The sequence below is a fragment of the Passer domesticus genome, chromosome 1 (assembly GCF_036417665.1).
Source record: "Passer domesticus isolate bPasDom1 chromosome 1, bPasDom1.hap1, whole genome shotgun sequence".
NCBI lineage: Eukaryota > Metazoa > Chordata > Aves > Passeriformes > Passeridae > Passer > Passer domesticus.
This window is the reverse complement of record NC_087474.1, coordinates 41,553,519-41,570,767: the sequence shown is the minus strand read 5'-3', so window position 1 is coordinate 41,570,767 and position 17,249 is coordinate 41,553,519. Positions and strand designations below refer to the sequence as shown.

The 17,249-nt window shown below is 47.1% G+C and overlaps 1 long non-coding RNA gene across 2 annotated transcripts; it reads left to right on the top strand.

Moving 5' to 3' along the window:
• Window positions 1-504: 504 nt before the first annotated feature.
• On the top strand, window positions 505-12,399 carry LOC135297814 (uncharacterized). 2 transcript variants are annotated; one of them, XR_010359767.1, is made up of 6 exons: window positions 505-1,366; window positions 1,649-1,774; window positions 2,240-2,467; window positions 2,725-4,640; window positions 9,152-9,250; window positions 9,336-12,399. It is a non-coding gene; the product is annotated as an uncharacterized LOC135297814 (long non-coding RNA). The 2 variants fall into 2 exon arrangements; XR_010359766.1 differs by having other exon boundaries at window positions 9,152-12,399.
• Window positions 12,400-17,249: the final 4,850 nt, after the last annotated feature.

Genomic DNA, 17,249 nt, shown 5'->3' with positions numbered 1-17,249 from the left:
TAGCAGGCACAAGGCCTGCAAGGCCTTGGAGGTCAGAAGCCTGAGCTAGGAAATATCAAAGTCAGCATGACTAAGGCTTTAGAAGCCCCTCTCTTCCGCCTTTGGGACCCTGTTATCTCCCTGTATATCCATAGGTCACTTTTCCCCTGACCCTTACTATTGGACAGTTTTCAATCCCCCTATAAGGTATAAAAACCCCTAGCTCTGCCCGGTTCGGCAGAGGAGAGCTGTCACTGGACCCTTCGCGGAGACCCCAATAAAGAACCCTGCGGAACCCACACAGCGCTGCTCTCTCTCTCTCTGCGTCTGCTGCGGCGATACCCAGGGTGACGGCCCCAGGCAAGCTGAAAGAGCTGAAATCACTAAAGAGCTGACTGCAAATCACTATAGCTGCCTGGGCTGCCTGAGCCTCCCGCTGGGCAATCCTGGACCCTCGTTGAGCTATCCTGGACAACCGGCCTCCCCGCTGGGCTTCTGCCCCTGGGGGCCATACATAGCCTAACTTTCATCACCTTCATTTAATGACACAGATATGAAACAAGGAGGCATTATACCTCCTCCCCAGACTGCAGCTTGAGAGCCGTGTCCATCCTGCAAAACAATGGGAAACATCAAGCCTAATGCTAAGAAATCCTTGCTTTGCACCTCAGTCTTCCTTTGGGACAATTACTTTGATTTTCAGCAATTTGTTTGGTTTTGCATGCATGCACAAACATTGTGGTCCCAAATCCGAGTGGGGATGAGTTACAATGATTCCTCTGCTCCATAAACCCCACTGCCCAATACCTGGGGAAGTGGTCATTATTCTACCCTTCTCCCACTTGCAGAGGAGTCTGACTAGCTGGCTCCTGCCTAAAAAGGTTCAGATCTTTCTTCTCAGTGAGAGCAAATGCTCTCTTTATCTTTTCCTCTGACGGCCAGACTGTGACAGAGAATGGAAAATTATTGTCCTGCTTTTCAGGATGATCCTGTTCCAGGCCAGCCAGAAGGCAATGCCAACTACCAACCCTTGTGTGGCATTGTTTTCAGGTGGGAATGTTTGCTCCCAGTGAACTTTCCCACAACTTAACTAGAACCTTGTCCTCCTTGACAGCAGCCCTAGGTACCACAGAAGTGAATTGGGAGAGCCAGGCCCGGTAATAAACCTGGCTGCCTTGTTGGATTCTGTCTGCCCCAGGGAGTATGTTCCTATGAGCTCAATTTTTACCTAGCACAGCAAAATAAATGAAAACAAGGCAAAGAATAATGCTCCACTTCTCTGAGAACACAGGGCCTCAAGGATGTAGCATGAATTCAGCATCTGTCTGTTTGCTGGGGAATTCATACCTAGGATGGAAAAGAACTCTCCAGGGTAACAGCAACACAGGTACTCTTTTTTCCCCTTCCCTTCCCTTCCCTTCCCTTCCCTTCCCTTCCCTTCCCTTCCCTTCCCTTCCCTTCCCTTCCCTTCCCTTCCCTTCCCTTCCCTTCCCTTCCCTTCCCTTCCCTTCCCTTCCCTTCCCTTCCCTTCCCTTCCCTTCCCTTCCCTTCCCTTCCCTTCCCTTCCCTTCCCTTCCCTTCCCTTCCCTTCCCTTCCCTTCCCTTCCCCCCCCCTTTTTTTTAAATTTTCTTTTCCTTTTCTTTTTTTTTTCTTTTTCTTTTCTTGTAGTGGAAAACATACAGCATCTGCCTGTGTATTTGAGCAGGGAGTTTGGCTCCTTCCATTCATGTCACAGCAAGACAGAGCATCTCTCAGACAGGATCATTGCCCTGCTCTTTCAAAGCACCACTGTCTGTGAGCATGCCCCAGCTCTCCCCTCATGTGCTTTGTGTTGACAGAAAAATCATCTCCATCTGAAGCTGCTCCATTTCCCTGCAGCTACAGCCCCCTGTGAGCTCTGCCTTCCCCCTGCTCCCTCCCTTACAGATGACACATCCCATCTCATTTATATTATTAAAATTATTTCCACGGGGTCACCTTCTGCTTCACGCCTGAAATGATAGAGAAAATTAAGCTCTTCCTCTTGTGCCACTTGGATTTAAATTGTAGATTTTAAATCTGTCCTCACTTCTCGATCCTTTAATTTTGCCCAGGCAGTGCCACTGCAGCAGCAGCTCCTAGTGACTGCATTAGACTTTAAAAAAAAAAAAAAATCACAGGCACATCGACTCATATGATGTTATGATGAGTGAGGGGGGGATAATAACAAACATGCAGTACTCCAGTCACCCACTGGGTCCCTCTCCATTTTCTTCACAGAAAACCTAAACAACCCGCTGTGTGGAGTATGAAAAAGGTCGTATCAAAAGAACATCTGCACGTTAGTGTAGTGATTAGCTTGTAGAGTAGCACCCAATGGTGAAAGAGCTTTTATCTTCCTTTCCACGCACAAAAATGATGTGTGACATGAAGGGATGCTTACACTGAAGTCAGACCTGATGTCTGTTGTGACTTTTCAAGCATTTCATCAAAAGTATTTCCATGCAGGTGAGTTTGGCAAAAGGCATTGGATGTTTAAGGTAAAGTACTGGACTTTCTTAGGAAGTGCAGTTGCAAATATTGTTTCACAGGCAAAAATGCTGCCAGGAATGAGTAATTCTTGGTATGGGATGCAGACAATACAGTAAATATGCAAACCAATGCTTTGGAAATTGTGTCTTTCACTTAAGCTTGATTTAAATGTGTGAATTCTTTGCAGCTTTCTTGTATTTACTAGTCTTCACCATTGTCTTTCTTTATTACAGGTCTGAAAGAAGCTGCTGCCATATGGATAGCTGGAGCAGCCAAGAGTTATATTCACCAGCAATGCACCGTTCAAAGCAATTAGAAGCTGCCAGTCCTCATGGTCCCAGACCAAAGCTAACCTTTGTAGCAGCACTATTAGGTTTTCTTGCTTCTTTTTCCAAGTCAGATGGTGTTGGCACTCTCTTGTGAAGAACACTGGGTCATATGGTCTGAGGGGTTACTCCTGATGGCAATTCTTGTGCTAACTCAGATGCAGCTGTATCCACAATTACATTCAGTTTAGGGGACAGAATAATCTTCTGCATTTTTTCACTGTGTGCAGTGCCCATCTCATGGGTCTTACCTGAGTACTGGAGCAGGGATGGAAGAAAGGAAAAGCTTTTGCTCTTTCTTTGGGCAAATGATTGAGCTTTTCCACAGAGAACGCTACAAAATAAAAATTATTCCAACTCTTTCATAGTGGCTACTGACTAAATACACAAGTGCTTAAAGAAGCACCAGGCTATCTGTTTAGCCTACCTTGCAGCATATCCTTCTATCCACAGCATACTCCAGAATGTGGCTGGGGAGTGAGATGGGTCAGAGACACTGGAAAGATGAAAGCTATTGGATTAGCATTTTTGTCCTAGGGCTGTAATAGAAATCTTTAGTAAGCAAAGCCCAGGCGTGAAAATCACATTGTAGCTTGAAGATGAAGTCCAATTTTGTGCTGAAATTCACTCCCTTTAGCAGTCTCAAGGCCAAAGTATGCACAGAGACTCTGTAAGTCCTATTTTCAGGGTGTTAGCAGCACAGAGATCCCTCTGCTGGTTCCTCTGTATGCGAATGAATTGGATCCAGAGCACAAGCTCATGTCAGAGCACTGCTGTAGGCATGTTTGAAGACAATTTTACCAGTTCCAAAATCAAAGATTAAAAGAAAATCTGACCAGAGGAGTGCTGACACATTCTGAAAATTTAGAGGTGAAAGGGATTTGGGATCTTTTAATAAACTGTTCTAAAAGTAAAACTGCAAAATACCACTCTTCTGTGTGGAAACCTCAAGGCATGTTCCCAACTTTGAATCTAACTTGCAGACTGTATTCCTCTTCTGTTTCCTTTTACAAGACATAGTGATATTCTGCCTCGTGAAGAGGGTCCATGCAAACTCCTCTGAGCTGTAAACATCTGATTCTGCTGATGGGACTCTTAAGACAAATTTATGCTACAGAACTTTTCTTCAAACAGATAGCAGGTGTAACATGTGGCTGTGATAGTTGTCGTCCAAGCTTTTCAGCTGTGGCTTTGGTTCTAGGATCATCATCTCCTGTAGGATTACCCACCCAAGTGGTCTTAGTTCTCTAGTCACCACACAATCTGCTCAAGGACAGTCTTCATACAGAATAAGGAATGGAGTAAGGAACCACAGGCAGCACTCTGAGACCAGGCAGCCTCGGACAATAATGCCCCCTACTGATATTTGAACAATTCCAGGGGAAAGAGATGTCTCAGAGCTGGCAATGGCAGCAAGGCTGATAAAAGCAGCAAGAACACTTGTGAGGAGGAGTGCAGACGGGCAGCTTAAGGCTCCAGACAATTAAATACATAGCACAGAGGAAAGAAACTGCTCAGAAAAAAAATATTTTGAAAAAGGCTGTTTTGAAGATGTTGTGTTTTAGGGTGAAGGAGCCTCAGTAGCTAAAAGTCAAAATTTGGCATTTTAGCTGCCACAGAAGCCCTTGAACTCTCTCATCCAGGCCAAGGGAACTGTGGGCTTGGGCTGCTTGGGAGCTGCAGGAGCACCATGAGCACAGCTCACACCGAGACATTTGCAGACCCACATCAAGGTCAATACTGGATACAGACCATGGTCACCTCATTTGGGGAGAAATGAGACGAGATGGCAGTGACATGACTGAAGGTGTAAGCATGTATGGGTAAGCAAATTACTTCAATTTTAATTAGGGTTTCTGTAATGCCTGAGTCCTCTTACCTGCCCAGCAGTTTTAATTCTTTACATCCAAATGCTGGCAGCAATTTCATTGCCTATGAACCACTACTTGTAAGCTTTACTGAAACTTGGTGTTGAAACTTGGGTTGCTCTGCGTTATGTTCCATTATTATATATAGAGCAGGTGTTCCCTGCGCTTCAAATGAAAGACATTTTCTATTTTATACTGAGTATATATCTTATACTGAGTATTTTCTATTTCTACTGAGTATGGCCAGTATCCATAGCCAAGGAGTTACAAACTAGTACTTTTAAAATTAAAATAAAGCTCAGATATTGAGCAGAAAGACTGCTGCTTAGTTTCCTCATCTTCTCAGGAACAAAACCAGCCATTCTGTTACATCCACTGAGAGCTGGCCTTGGCTCAGAAGAGCACTCCTGTAAAATTCCTGTGAGGTGCAATTGATTCTGTGGCTCAGTGGAAGTTGCTGTACTTCCATTCACACACCTTCAGCAAGTCTTAAATCATCCTAGGAGCCACATCTGTGCAAAACATACAAGGATGTGTATGTAATTTGCTTGTCACACATGTATCTGTGGTCTAGGGGGGAAGAACAGCCTCATCAGCCACAGAAAAGCTGTTTGCTCTCTGGTGATCAGGGCGAGGCATTTCAGTCAATATAGTCCTGTGGACTGGGAGCCTCAGGGCAAGAGACAGGAGCTGGCTCTGATGCTACCCTTAGGTGAGTGACTTCCTACTGTAAACACAGCCCGTGTTTCCAAACAGCTTCTTCCTGCCCATAGACTTGCTTGGAGAGTCAAAGTAACTTGCTGCTAAGTTTGCTGTGGCAGCCTGTCAGCATCAGACAAAGGCAGCATTTGCAAAAATAACAAGACACCCTAAGAAATCTGAAAAGTAAGGTTGGATTTTACTATTACCACTACCCAAAAAACACTGTGCATTAATGTGCCCTTGGGAATACCTTCAGACAGTGAAATCCAGTTTCCTTATCATGTGCAGTAAACACTGTGAAGTTAAAACCCTTGGTGGCTTCTCAAGCTTTTATCACTGGATTTATGTCAGCAAAATAGCATGGAAAGTGTATTCAAGTGGTTATTATGCACCACTCTGATCAGGCCACATGAAGTTGTATCTGGCACCTTGCATGCAAAGGAAATCTGCTTTTGATGGAAAGTAATGCATGGTTAATTTGCTACATTAGCATGTGATAATTAGTACGCAGGGCTTATGATGTATTACAACTACATCTTAGTATGCATGCATGCAAATAGACACATAATACATCAGCGTGTTAAATGCAGGCATCTCTAGGACAGAAGGTGATATAAACAAATCTAAGCAGAAGTTTTGGACACAGAATGAGGGCTGCATAATGAGTGCCTCAATTTACAGTCCAATAACGTGTTATATATTCCTGCGCACACCCTGAACAGTGTGCATATATTAAAATCTCTAATCTGTCTACTTTCATATTAGTGAATATATTGGGACTTTCTGTGGTTCTTTCTTTTTCAAATGCACAGTCCAGGGTCATTTAAATAGTTGCAGCTTGAAGATGAACGCTGTGGCTGTGTCAGAGCAGGACATCTCATCACTCTCAGTTTTGTGCATGTGTAACCATGGTGACTTTGTGGCTGCAGCTTTCCCCAGACTTGGTGTAACCTGGGGTGGATAAAGGCATGCTTCTCCGTCTGCTGCGGATGTCACGTACAGCATCTCTTAGGATACATTTTTAATTACCATGTTCTCTTAATTACTCCTTCTGATTTCCCTGGTGAATTGCCTTTCTCGAGTTTCACTGACTCATTGTGAAACCAAGTGATATCTTTGCTGTCTTCAGTCAGGAAAATTCATCCCAGACCTCTGCAGCTTCTCAAGGACAACACTTGTCTGAAAAGCAATGCAACCTGGTGCTTTGTGTTTGTGGCTCCCGAGCAAACACAACGTTTTACAAGTGCAGATTTCCTTCCCTCATCTGCTGGCCTTGCCAAACCACACTGGAGAGCGTGGCCATCCTGTCCAAAGTGGCCTTTAAGGGCATCCCTGCTTTGGCTGCAGGCTGGCTGAGCTCAAGGTGGGCTCCACCTTAGTATCTCCTCTCAGGGAGGTGCAAGGACTGCATGGTGGTGACTCCAGAAGAAGTGCAAAGGTGACACATGGCGGGGTGTAAGGACAAGGGAGGCTCTCATCACCCCCTTGGCCGTTTGGTCCCCTCCACAGCTGTCAGGCACTCTGGAGATGGACTCATAGGCCTGTGGGACATGGTGCCATAGAAAAGCTGTCTTGGTGTTCGGGGGGGGGAAGCTGACACATCCCAGCACACACATCCTGCTCACAGGGAGCTCAGGCAGCAGTCTGTAAGTCTGCAGTGTGTAAATCCCACCAGCCCATGCTGAGATGGGGCTTAGCCAGGCAGTGTCCCCTGTCACCACAATGTTTTTAGATTGCTCTGCTACAGCACAGTGTGCTGGGACCAAACAACTCTGGATTTAGCCTTTTATTTGACAAGGTACACAGCTGAGAGCTGTAATTTATCCCTTTCGAGCAATCACTTCTCTAGGTGTGTTAAACCCACCCGTGGGCAGAGGTCCGGGCAGCACAAGCCCTGCACCCCGGGCAGGTGACACAGACCATAGACAGGTTTTACAGCCACACAGCACGGCACTGAGCAGCTGGGGAGGGGCAGTGCCAGGTCCAGGGGTGTTTTTCTCCCAGTGTACCTGGGGAGCTTGTCTTTCACTTGGCCTTCATGACCTGCAAAGTCACCTTACACCGTAGATTAATCAGCATTTAACAGAGCGCCCATGTATTCTTCCCTTAAACTGCACTAAACACAAGCAGTAACTGCACTATTTCTTTTTTTCTACCTGGGCAGTAAGAGATCTTCTTTTCATGAAGTCATCCTTAGCTGAGCCATCTCTGTAAACAGCTGAGCCGCTGAGGTGCATTATTTATCACCGTCAGATGTTTAGCACACGAGCCCGAGCGGCAGGCGGCCATCGGATCACCTCCTCGCTCGGATGGGATGAGGGGGATTTATGGCCCAAAGCTGTGCCACGGAAAGAACACACAGTACTTGTTAATTAAGGACAAGCAGCTGAAGACCAGTACTGCTGCATTGCTGACAGAGGGCAGCATTGAGTTTTTTATCATATAAAATGAAACCCCAACAAAACACTTCTTGGCTCTCCCGTGATTGCGCAGTTCAGAAAGAAGAAAAGCTTCTCACTCACATTTTTCAAAAAACTGTGCTATCAACTGGCTTTTAACTAAAATTTCCTTTTAAAGCTGGCTATTTTTTGAGACTGTTTTGGCAGAGGGAGGGCAGGGTTGGGGTTGTTTGCTCACAGCTTCATGGGAAATGCTGCCTTCTGGTCTGCCCCTTGGCAGGCCTTTGCTACTTCTCCTCTACCCAAGACCATGAAAGTCACCAGATCTAGATACTACCTGGGCAGCCTTGTAAGGAAACATGTCCTGTAACACCCAGCTGCTGTTGCCCTGTTTTGGGGGCCTGTGGAAAGGAAGGATCTAGGGGTACTCAGAAATCATCTGGGGAGCCACCAGCTCCTGCTGCAGACAGCAGTTTTGTGAACCAGCTTTGGACTCGAATCCTTTTCTCACTAAAACTTTCTGTTCCCTCCTGAGTTTTAATAAGACCAGAGAGCAGTGAGGGCATCCCCACAGCGGCAGCAGGAGGGGGTGCTGCTGAATGGCACCCTGGGCAAAGGACTCAAGAAGTTTTGAAGGGAGGATTTAGCTGGTGCAGTGTTTACAGACACTGTCTCTAACTCTCTGTTTGCTATTACAAACACATCTTTTTTCCCTGCCAGCAAGGAATCAATTAATTTAATTCCTGACCAATGTAATTTATGATTGGAAACAGTCCCTGATGTGGGAGTTTACAGCGAAGTCTGTGTCTAACTTTCTAGTGTTTCCAGCCTGCTGCATCTCTAGGCTCTGGCTGCACCTCTATTTGTGACTGAAAGGAGGCAATTCCTATAGGAAATTGCTGGAAGAGTGGGTGCACCATGAACTTGAGAGGACAATTGGAAACTTGCCCACTTAGGAGACATTTTCCAGTAAATGTGGATGTTTCCCAAAAACAGTGGGTGTGAGAGTGTGTGTGTTATCTGCTGCAACACCGCCTCCCTGTAGGCATTTTCATTATAAGTTTGGGAGAGAACTGCTGCATATTCCATCTTTGCCCTGTCTCATTGATATTCATTCATTCTCTAGTGGGCTTAATGTTGCTGTCTGCACAGGGGAAAAAATTAAAATAACAAGACAGGGAAATAATAGAAGAAGGAGGTGATTCTTTTTTAAACTTTTCTTGTGAGTGAAGACAAGGATTCATTCGTCCCGAGCCTTTGTTCTGGGAGCCCTCGGCACAGCAGTTGTCAGAGCAGGTTGCAGGAACAAGGTATTCAAATGCCTCAGAATACATCTATAAATCATGTCACCACTTTTCTCTGCAGGAGCCAAAGAGTAGGAGGGAAGAGAGATGAGAACAGCGAACAGATCAAACAAGCAACCTTCGGAGGAGACATCAGCCCCACCATGATCCTCGGCGTGATGTGAGCGTCTTTGAGGGTTCCTGTAGGTAGTTTTATTTGTCTAAAATAGGATGGACCCTAAGCAAATATTTATGTGTCTCTCCAGTGGCTTTCAAAATATTGGAAGTTCTTTGCTCATGTGGACTGAAAGTCTTCAAAGGAGCACAAGTCCTCTTGATTTGCAAGATGATATGAGCACCTATATCACATGTCTGCTTTTGGAAATACTTCTTGCAGTACAGCCAAGGCAGACTGATGGATATTGTCCAGCTGTCCCAGCAGGCAGAAGTTGTGCAACTCCTCCAGGGCAAAGGATATTTGGACAATGAAAGGGAAATGAGGATATTCCTGCCTCACCCAGCCTTGATTGCCTTAGGAAGGATGCAAATGTCTGTACAGCTTTACCTGGAGGTCAAACAGGACCTGATCAGGCCAGGGTCTGCACAGGGAAGCTCAGCTGAGTGGTCAGGTCTCGCAGGCTGAGTATGAGGGTCCTGGGGCCACTCGGTGCTCCTCTGCCATAGGCTGGGGCCAGGCAGTGGGGTTGCTCCCCAGCCCTGGTACCCCTCATGTCACACAGGCAGACAGCCCAGCGTGGGCACAGCTGACTGTCTGTGGAGCTGGTGGCCAGTCACCCTGGGGGGAGAGGCTGCTGTGCCCCCCTTCTGGCTCCTTGGGCCCTTGTCCCCTTCCATCCCCTGCACATTGCCAGTTACTGTCTTTCTGCTGTAATCTCTGCCAGATCTCACTCCATGTCTGGTCACCCCTTGTGTCCCAAGCTGTGTCACTGGCTGCCATTGCTGTCCCTTTGATCACTGCCCACCCCAAGAGGACCTTGAGCAATCGTGTGCTCAGAGAGCAATCGTGTGCTCAGAGCAGCTTAACATTTTGGCTGTAGCTGCCAACAGTTTGCCTACTTTGTAAGGGGTCTTCGGGTGAAATCCTTGCAGGTCTGCTGCTTTCACCTGTGGACTGCAGTATTTGTACAGAGGGGTTCATGACAGGCTCTATGGGTCTGGTTTTGTGGGCTTTTAGGTGCTGTGCTTCATTCGTGCCTTCACCTCTCCTGCCTGCCTTTCTGAATGTCTGGGATGTGGAGTGAAAAGTTGTTGAAGTTCATGTTAGCCACACTCTTCATGTGCCTTAACTACTCCAGCTCAAGACTAACTTAGGACAGCTTAAATTTGAACCTGCTTATATTTGCACCCTGAAGGAGAGCAGATTACCCACTTTTATCCCATGAGCTGTGAAGGAATGGAGAGATCAGAGGCACCAAGAGTTCAACCAAGTATAAAACTGTCCATGGCACTACTACCTTGCTGCTGTCTGTCAGATGCATGAGGACCGAGCTGTGCAGAGACCAAACCCAGCAACTCTGTTTATCTTCTGTGCATATCCAGAATACCACTGGTTATCTTAACCTTAACCTACCAAATTTTAAACTTTGGGTGGAGAGAAACCTTCTAAAGGTGGCAAATGCTTACAGTTTTGTTGGCAACATCCTTTAATGACCTGCAGCATTCCAGATGTAGGTCATGTTTACTACATCAAATGCTAGCAAACAGCAACAATACAATTTTGCAGAATAAAACACAAATTTAGCAGCAAAAATGCTGCCTTTTGAGCTTCTGTTCTAGATTAAGCATCTTTTAAGCTCCAAACAGACGAAAACATTAGGCTTTCCTTTTTCACACTGCACCTGAAGATGACTGAAGCATTTATTGGGTGCTCGTAACATACTGTGTGATTGTAGTAGCAAGCAAAGCAAACTGGGCCACAGAAGAGCTGTAATGTCAGAGGAAAGCAAAACAGCACCATTGAGCAGATGGTTTCATGCCTGGAAGAAGAAGCCTCAAAATTCACACTTGGAGAACATGGAGGCTGTGCACAGTCCAGTCCAGTGCCAGGGCTAAGAGTAGGGCACAAACCTTTAGCAAATCACCATTTCGTATATGAGCTGCCTCCACACTGAGGTGGGGAAAGCCTTGAAGGTTCCTGCCCTGGCCAGCCTGGGCATGTGGCTGTATGTTTCATCCTGCCTGGCATCCAAGTGGTGGGTGCCAGCAGGAAAATGCATAAGGGCATTGAGGCAGCTTCCTGAGAACGTGGCACTGCTTCACCCTGCAGCCAACAACAGCGATCACCTTCAGTGCGACAAAGCCAACTTTGCTTCTGCAGACTTGTCCCTCGTGTGCTCCAGGGTGCAGGACTTTGCCTCTGCAACCTGCTGGAACGGGTGTGCCAGCATAACTGGGAGCTACAGGATGGCTTAGGGCAGTGGAAATGATGGGAAAGAAGAAGGAGAAATCTTCTGAAGGGAAACATCTGTTCTCTTTACCATTAGCTACAAGTGGTACCTTTTTAATTATTGAGATGCTGGCGCAGGCAGAGGTTGTGAATTGACTTGGTAATTATTTAGAAGAGCCCCAATTGCTGGCAAGGATTCCCATGTAGTCATTTTCTAACTGGATAGAGGGAGAAATAAACTCTTCAAGTATTTATTATTATTACGGCCTGTCAATTATGAAGATTTATTCATTCCTGCTGAGCTACCTTGAGACTTGGCTTTATCACTTCACTGCTGCTGCCACAACACTATTATATATGTGAAAATGTGAAGGTGAGGCATGCTTTTTGAAGTTAGACACAATTCATCTTCCTGAGTTTTGACAGCTCCCCACCATGTACAAGATAACACTGTCTAACACACCGACCACAGCATTACAGCCTGCTTTTCTCAGGTTTGCTTCAGCACAGCTTCTTAGCTCACACACTGTAACATCTTCAAGCAAGCTGAAAGTGTGAAAGTGCAGTGAGACCCAGTCTCAGTGTTTTCCACAGCTACCTAGACTGCTGTATAAAACACTCTGGTCCATTGGGCTCATGTGCTGCTGAGGTCATATTTAAGCCCATGGAAATTGGGATTTCAGTTGGTAAATTCCTCACCTTTCAAGTCAGTCAGGTCCTGAATTTAGGGCAGGTTGACCAAGATCTTTAGGAAATGTGGGGATATTTGTGAACAGGTCATTTAAGCCTGTTCCTGGATGCAATAGAGGCTCAGCACAAAGCTATTGTTTTCTGGTCCAAGAAGGAAGTGGCTTATGATGTCATTTCCCTTGGGATCTGTGTCCTTATGTCCTTTCCATTCCCTTTCCTTTTCTATCCCTTTCCTTTCCCTCCTTTCCCCTTTCCTTTTTTTTTTTTTTTTTTTTTTTTTTTTTTTTTTTTTTTGTTGAGTGAGGGGCAGATTTATTGGGGCAGAACTAAGGAGATAAGAGAATGGGAGCCCCCCTTGCTCAGACCTCAGTTGGAAAGGCTATGCCTCAGGCAAACCTTCCCCATCTCTTCCTTTCTGGTCCCTGGCAGCCTGCACAGCTGCTTGTCACACTGCTTGCAGTGCCTCCCAGGGTGCACGCTCTCTGGCTGGTAGGAGACTCCAAAATTTGCTTTCACAGGCTTTATTTTGGGAGCCATCTGAAAGACATGGACTGTCTGTGAGGATTTGAAGGCCTGCTGCCTTGTGTGCTGTAGCCAGGATACAGAGGGTGCTAACAGTGAGCCTCGAATGAGCCTCCAGTCCCACCCCAAATCAGGGGTCAAGGTCCTGGGCAGAGGACTTGCCATAAAAATGCTCTTTGCAGTCTCATCTCAAGCAACTGTGACAATCTGGGGCCATCTGCAGATTTGCCACCTCACTGCTCACCTCTTTTCCAGATCATTAAGGCATGCATTAAACACCACCGGCCTTCAAAACAAATTTGCCAGTCACTCCCACAGCTAGCTGGGAAAATGATCCCAACTCCTTATTTTCAGCCTCCATGTCTGTTTTTAGCTGTGTTTCCCTCGCAGGATGGGGCACTTTCCCAGTCACAGTTATGCAAGGTGTGTTAGTCAGGATCCCTCACATCCTGTGCACAATCAGGGCTGGAATTTCTACCTGAGCCTTTGGGGAGGAGCAGGTGCTGCTGCTGTGCTTGCCAGCTTCCCAGCTGTGCTGCAAGGTCTTTGTTGCCTGTGTCAAGGCTGTGCCATGCAACTCTTCCAGAGGCATGGGAGAGGCATTTGGAGAAGTTTCCTCTGTTGCTGTTGGTCTGCTCTGCGGCTTTTTGCAGGAAGCTGTGCTGCACCTGCAACCTGGGATAGGCAGAATGTGGAAAGAAAAAATATAAACAGCAAAACCAGAATTACTGCCAGGCCGGGCAATTAGTTTTATTTATACAAACATGCCTCCCCACTGTAGTTTTTGCTTCCCTGGCACATGTTCATTTTTCTTCCTCCTCTTTTCTTCTCAGAACATTGTGGGGCCATGAGTTTCCCAGCCTTTTCCTCTGGTTGGTCACCAGCCCTGCTGCTGGGTCAGCACAAGCACAATGCCCTCATGCAGCAGCCCCATGGCAGATGTGCTGTGGGGGGCTGCACTCTGCACACCATGCTTCCCCCTGCCTCCCAGTTTTAGGGAGCTGTTCCTGAGCTCGCTGTAAGGGACAGGTAGCTCATTAAACTCCTTGCTGTGCTCTGCAGCATTCCCACTTGGCAAGGTCATCACTGCCACATCGAGCCATTCCTCCCACCTGAGGGAGAGGTGGGGGGCAGCCTGGGGAAACCTTCCTGTATGCTAAACCATGCTTGCTGAAAATACACCATGGGATAGAGCCCTGAGGAGGCAAAACAGCTTGGAGCCAGCCTCAGATTATATCCCTGTCCACCAAGCATTTTAAAGAGAGGCACACAACCCCAGTCAGACGGTTTGTACCTTAACACATGGAATGGATGGCAACCTCATCCTTTGCTGCCTTCCCTGTTACCAGTGCAGAGACCTGGCAGCTCCCTGGTTGGCTGGGGCATCATCCCAGATCTCAGCCATGAGCCTGGACATGGGCAAAGCACCACCCTTTCTTCCCAGCATCCAGCCACTCAGAGGAGCCAGCATTAGGGGGGACAGGAGGCAAAAACCCATCACCAGCTGTGGGATCTCTTGGGGTGGTGGGGAGTGCAGAGTCCTGGCTGCAGGTCTCTGCCGGAGGGGGGATGTTTGCAGCCCCGGGGTGTCAAGGTTCAGAGGATTCTCCAGCCCAGCTGGGCTGCATTTTTTTTTTTTTTTTTGGATGCCCTGGATGGAAAATATTAGCCTGTAGACAAAACAGACGCTGTGAGGAGGAGCACAGGGCAGTATGCCTGCTGCAGGAGCCGGGGCTGGAGCAGCAAGCTCCCCACATGGCCAAGCTATTTCAGCTATGGGCTGCTGGGCAGCGATGCTGGAGTATGGTGATCCTCAACCATCCCCAACCATCCCATGCTGGGAATAGATTTCAGTGCTGCAAGTCACCTGGGCACGCTCCATGGAAAAGTTTTTTTCCCAAGAGGGTGAAAATTCCTCTTTGCCTTCCCACCACCTGCTGAGGATGTTGGGGAAGGGTTCAGTGCTCATCTGCCTGTGTCTCCAGAGATAATGGGAGCTATCCCAGCATGTGGCCTCCTAGTCTAAAAATGGTTCTCTTCTATAACAAACATCCCACTTGCCTTTGGCAGGGAGTAACCACGAAGCAGGAGGTCTAACACACAAGCAGGACAGGGCTCATCTCGCTGTGTGATAAATATAGAGCTGGAACCTGCATCAGACTGGAGGAGACAACCTAGAGCAGCCCCACAGACACACATAGGGGAAAATCCCAACTCTGGACATGTACCTCAGGTCAATTTTCCATAGTGCTTTTTTGTCTCCTACTTTAAATAAACCCAGAATTCGTTAATTCAGAGCCTCTGTTTTTCTGTGCCATCTGCTTGTGGGCCAGCATAGCTGAGAGTACCTGGAGTCAGCTCTCCTGCCACCTGCTCCCGCTGGGTTTTCCTCCTCTAGCAAAGCTTTAACCTTTGGTTTTCAGCCTGCTCAAATGTGGTTCATTATTAATTGGCTGGAAAAGCAGGGCCACTGCAATGGACTTCTGGAGCTCCTCCCTCCCACCCATCTCCTTGCATGACCCAGCCTGGTCAAGCAGGCCAGGCAAAGCATGTCTCTGAGCTCAGCCAAGGAGGATTGCAAAGGAGGGCCACACTGCATGGCATCCTGCAGCTCCTGTGTCCAGTGTCCTCTGCAAATCCCCATCCAGATTCCAGGACTGATGGAGGGTCCTCAGGAGGAGGTGCTGATTTAGGGACAGCCTTGTTGCCACCTTGCAGGGCAGCACAGCCTTCCCAATGCTCTGGTTTTACCAAGCTGGGCTCTGTCTTGCTCCCTTGCTGACTCATCCATGTTCAGGCCAGAAGAAACCATCACCGTAATCTGGTTTTATCTTCTCACAACTCAGCTGTAAATCTTCCCCCAGTGATTTCTGTACTGAGATCACAAGCGCTGCCAGAGGTAGCACCTGGCTTTTCAGAGGTCCAGACCCAGCTCAAAGACTTTGAACATCATTACAAAATTCTTTGGAATCTCTTCAAAAGGCTATTAGTACTCCCTGTGACTTGTTCAGATGGGAAACACAGCTTTCTGTCCACCCCATCCTGACACAGGGCATGGCAGGCTGCGTGCACAGGGGATACACACCAGCCCCCGTGAGAGGGTACACACCTCCAACACAGCACTAGTGTGGAACATAAACAGCAAACCCCCACCTAGAAGATGAGATCAGGATCTGGTCCTTTTGGGAATGGGGAAGGCAGCAGCTCACCATCTGAATCACAGCCCAGCTGGTGGGGCTGCCAGGCAGGTACTTGTGGCACAGTGCTTCAAGGCTCCCTCTCCAAACCTGGAGCCAAGTCCCCAAAACGTGGGGTGACTGCACAGCCAACACCCCTGCTGCTGGTGCCACAGCCCTGCTGGGGGACCAGGGCTGGGGCAAACCCTCCACAGCTCTCCAGGAAGTGCTGGCCATCCAAAACAAACTTACAACCCAAACTTTCCAGCTGCCCTTCTTTTTGTAGTCCTGAGAGAACTTTTGGGTAGAAAAAAAAGAACCCCAAAGACCTAAAAATAGCCCTGGACTTCTTCAACACGGCAGTTGTATTCTGAGATATGTAGAATGTTATCAAGCACTGAGACCTCCTGCTAAAACTGTGGAGGAGATGAAAACCCCTTAATTCTTTCTCTCTTGTCACCTGAGCTGACCTTCAGGCCTGGGAGTGCTTTTATTCGAGCACATTCCAGGACTCAGGCGGTGGCCTCGTGCTTTGTCCTGCTTGACTGGGACAAGGACATGCATTTGTCATTGATGTTCTCTGCTCCTTCTGCGTCAGAGAGCTCTGCTTTGTTTCTCTTCCCAAGACTAGCCAGGGAATACACAGGCAATGTTTAAACAAGCAATGGACGTATTATTTTATTGAAATGATAAAAAAAATAAACTAAAGGACCCATTTGTTTTATAAACCTGAAGGTTCTGGCTTAGGCCCTCTGACAGCATCCCTTCAGCACAAAGCAAACCTAGAAGAAACATGACAACAAGATATATTACCAGCTTGAACACTCAGCTCAGTTTAAAGCTATGTGTTATTGCAGGTCTAAAATGTTATTTCTGTTGGATATACAAAACCTCCTCTAACAGATTTACTTCTTCACTCCTCTCAAGCTTGTTTCCAACAGCAGGTTTTTGTGCTTTGTCTCCAGAGTCCAGAGTTCACTCATCCCACCAAGGCTGATATTGCCATGCTTTGCTCAGCTGAGTGCACCCCATGTTTTTGCCAGTTGCCTGCTGCTGCTCCAACCCTGTTTCAAATGCCCATTTCAGGAAGAGAAACCTGCTTGCCTGGGCTGCAGCAAAAAGAAAAGGCTCTTCTGAACCGGGGGAATGAATAACCATCCCTTCTTTTATGCTAGTAACTTTAAAAGGCATTAAAATAGAAGGCTTTCATTGCAGAAAAATCCCTATCACCAGGCTACAGATGCTGCAGAAGGTGTTTTCATAATGAGCAAAGGATGTCTGGAAACAGATATTCCTTTTAGCAAATACTCCAGTCACTGTCTTGAAAAAAATTGGGTCTGTCACCTGCTCTGCTCACCTGTGAATGTGCATTGCCTCCAAATTCA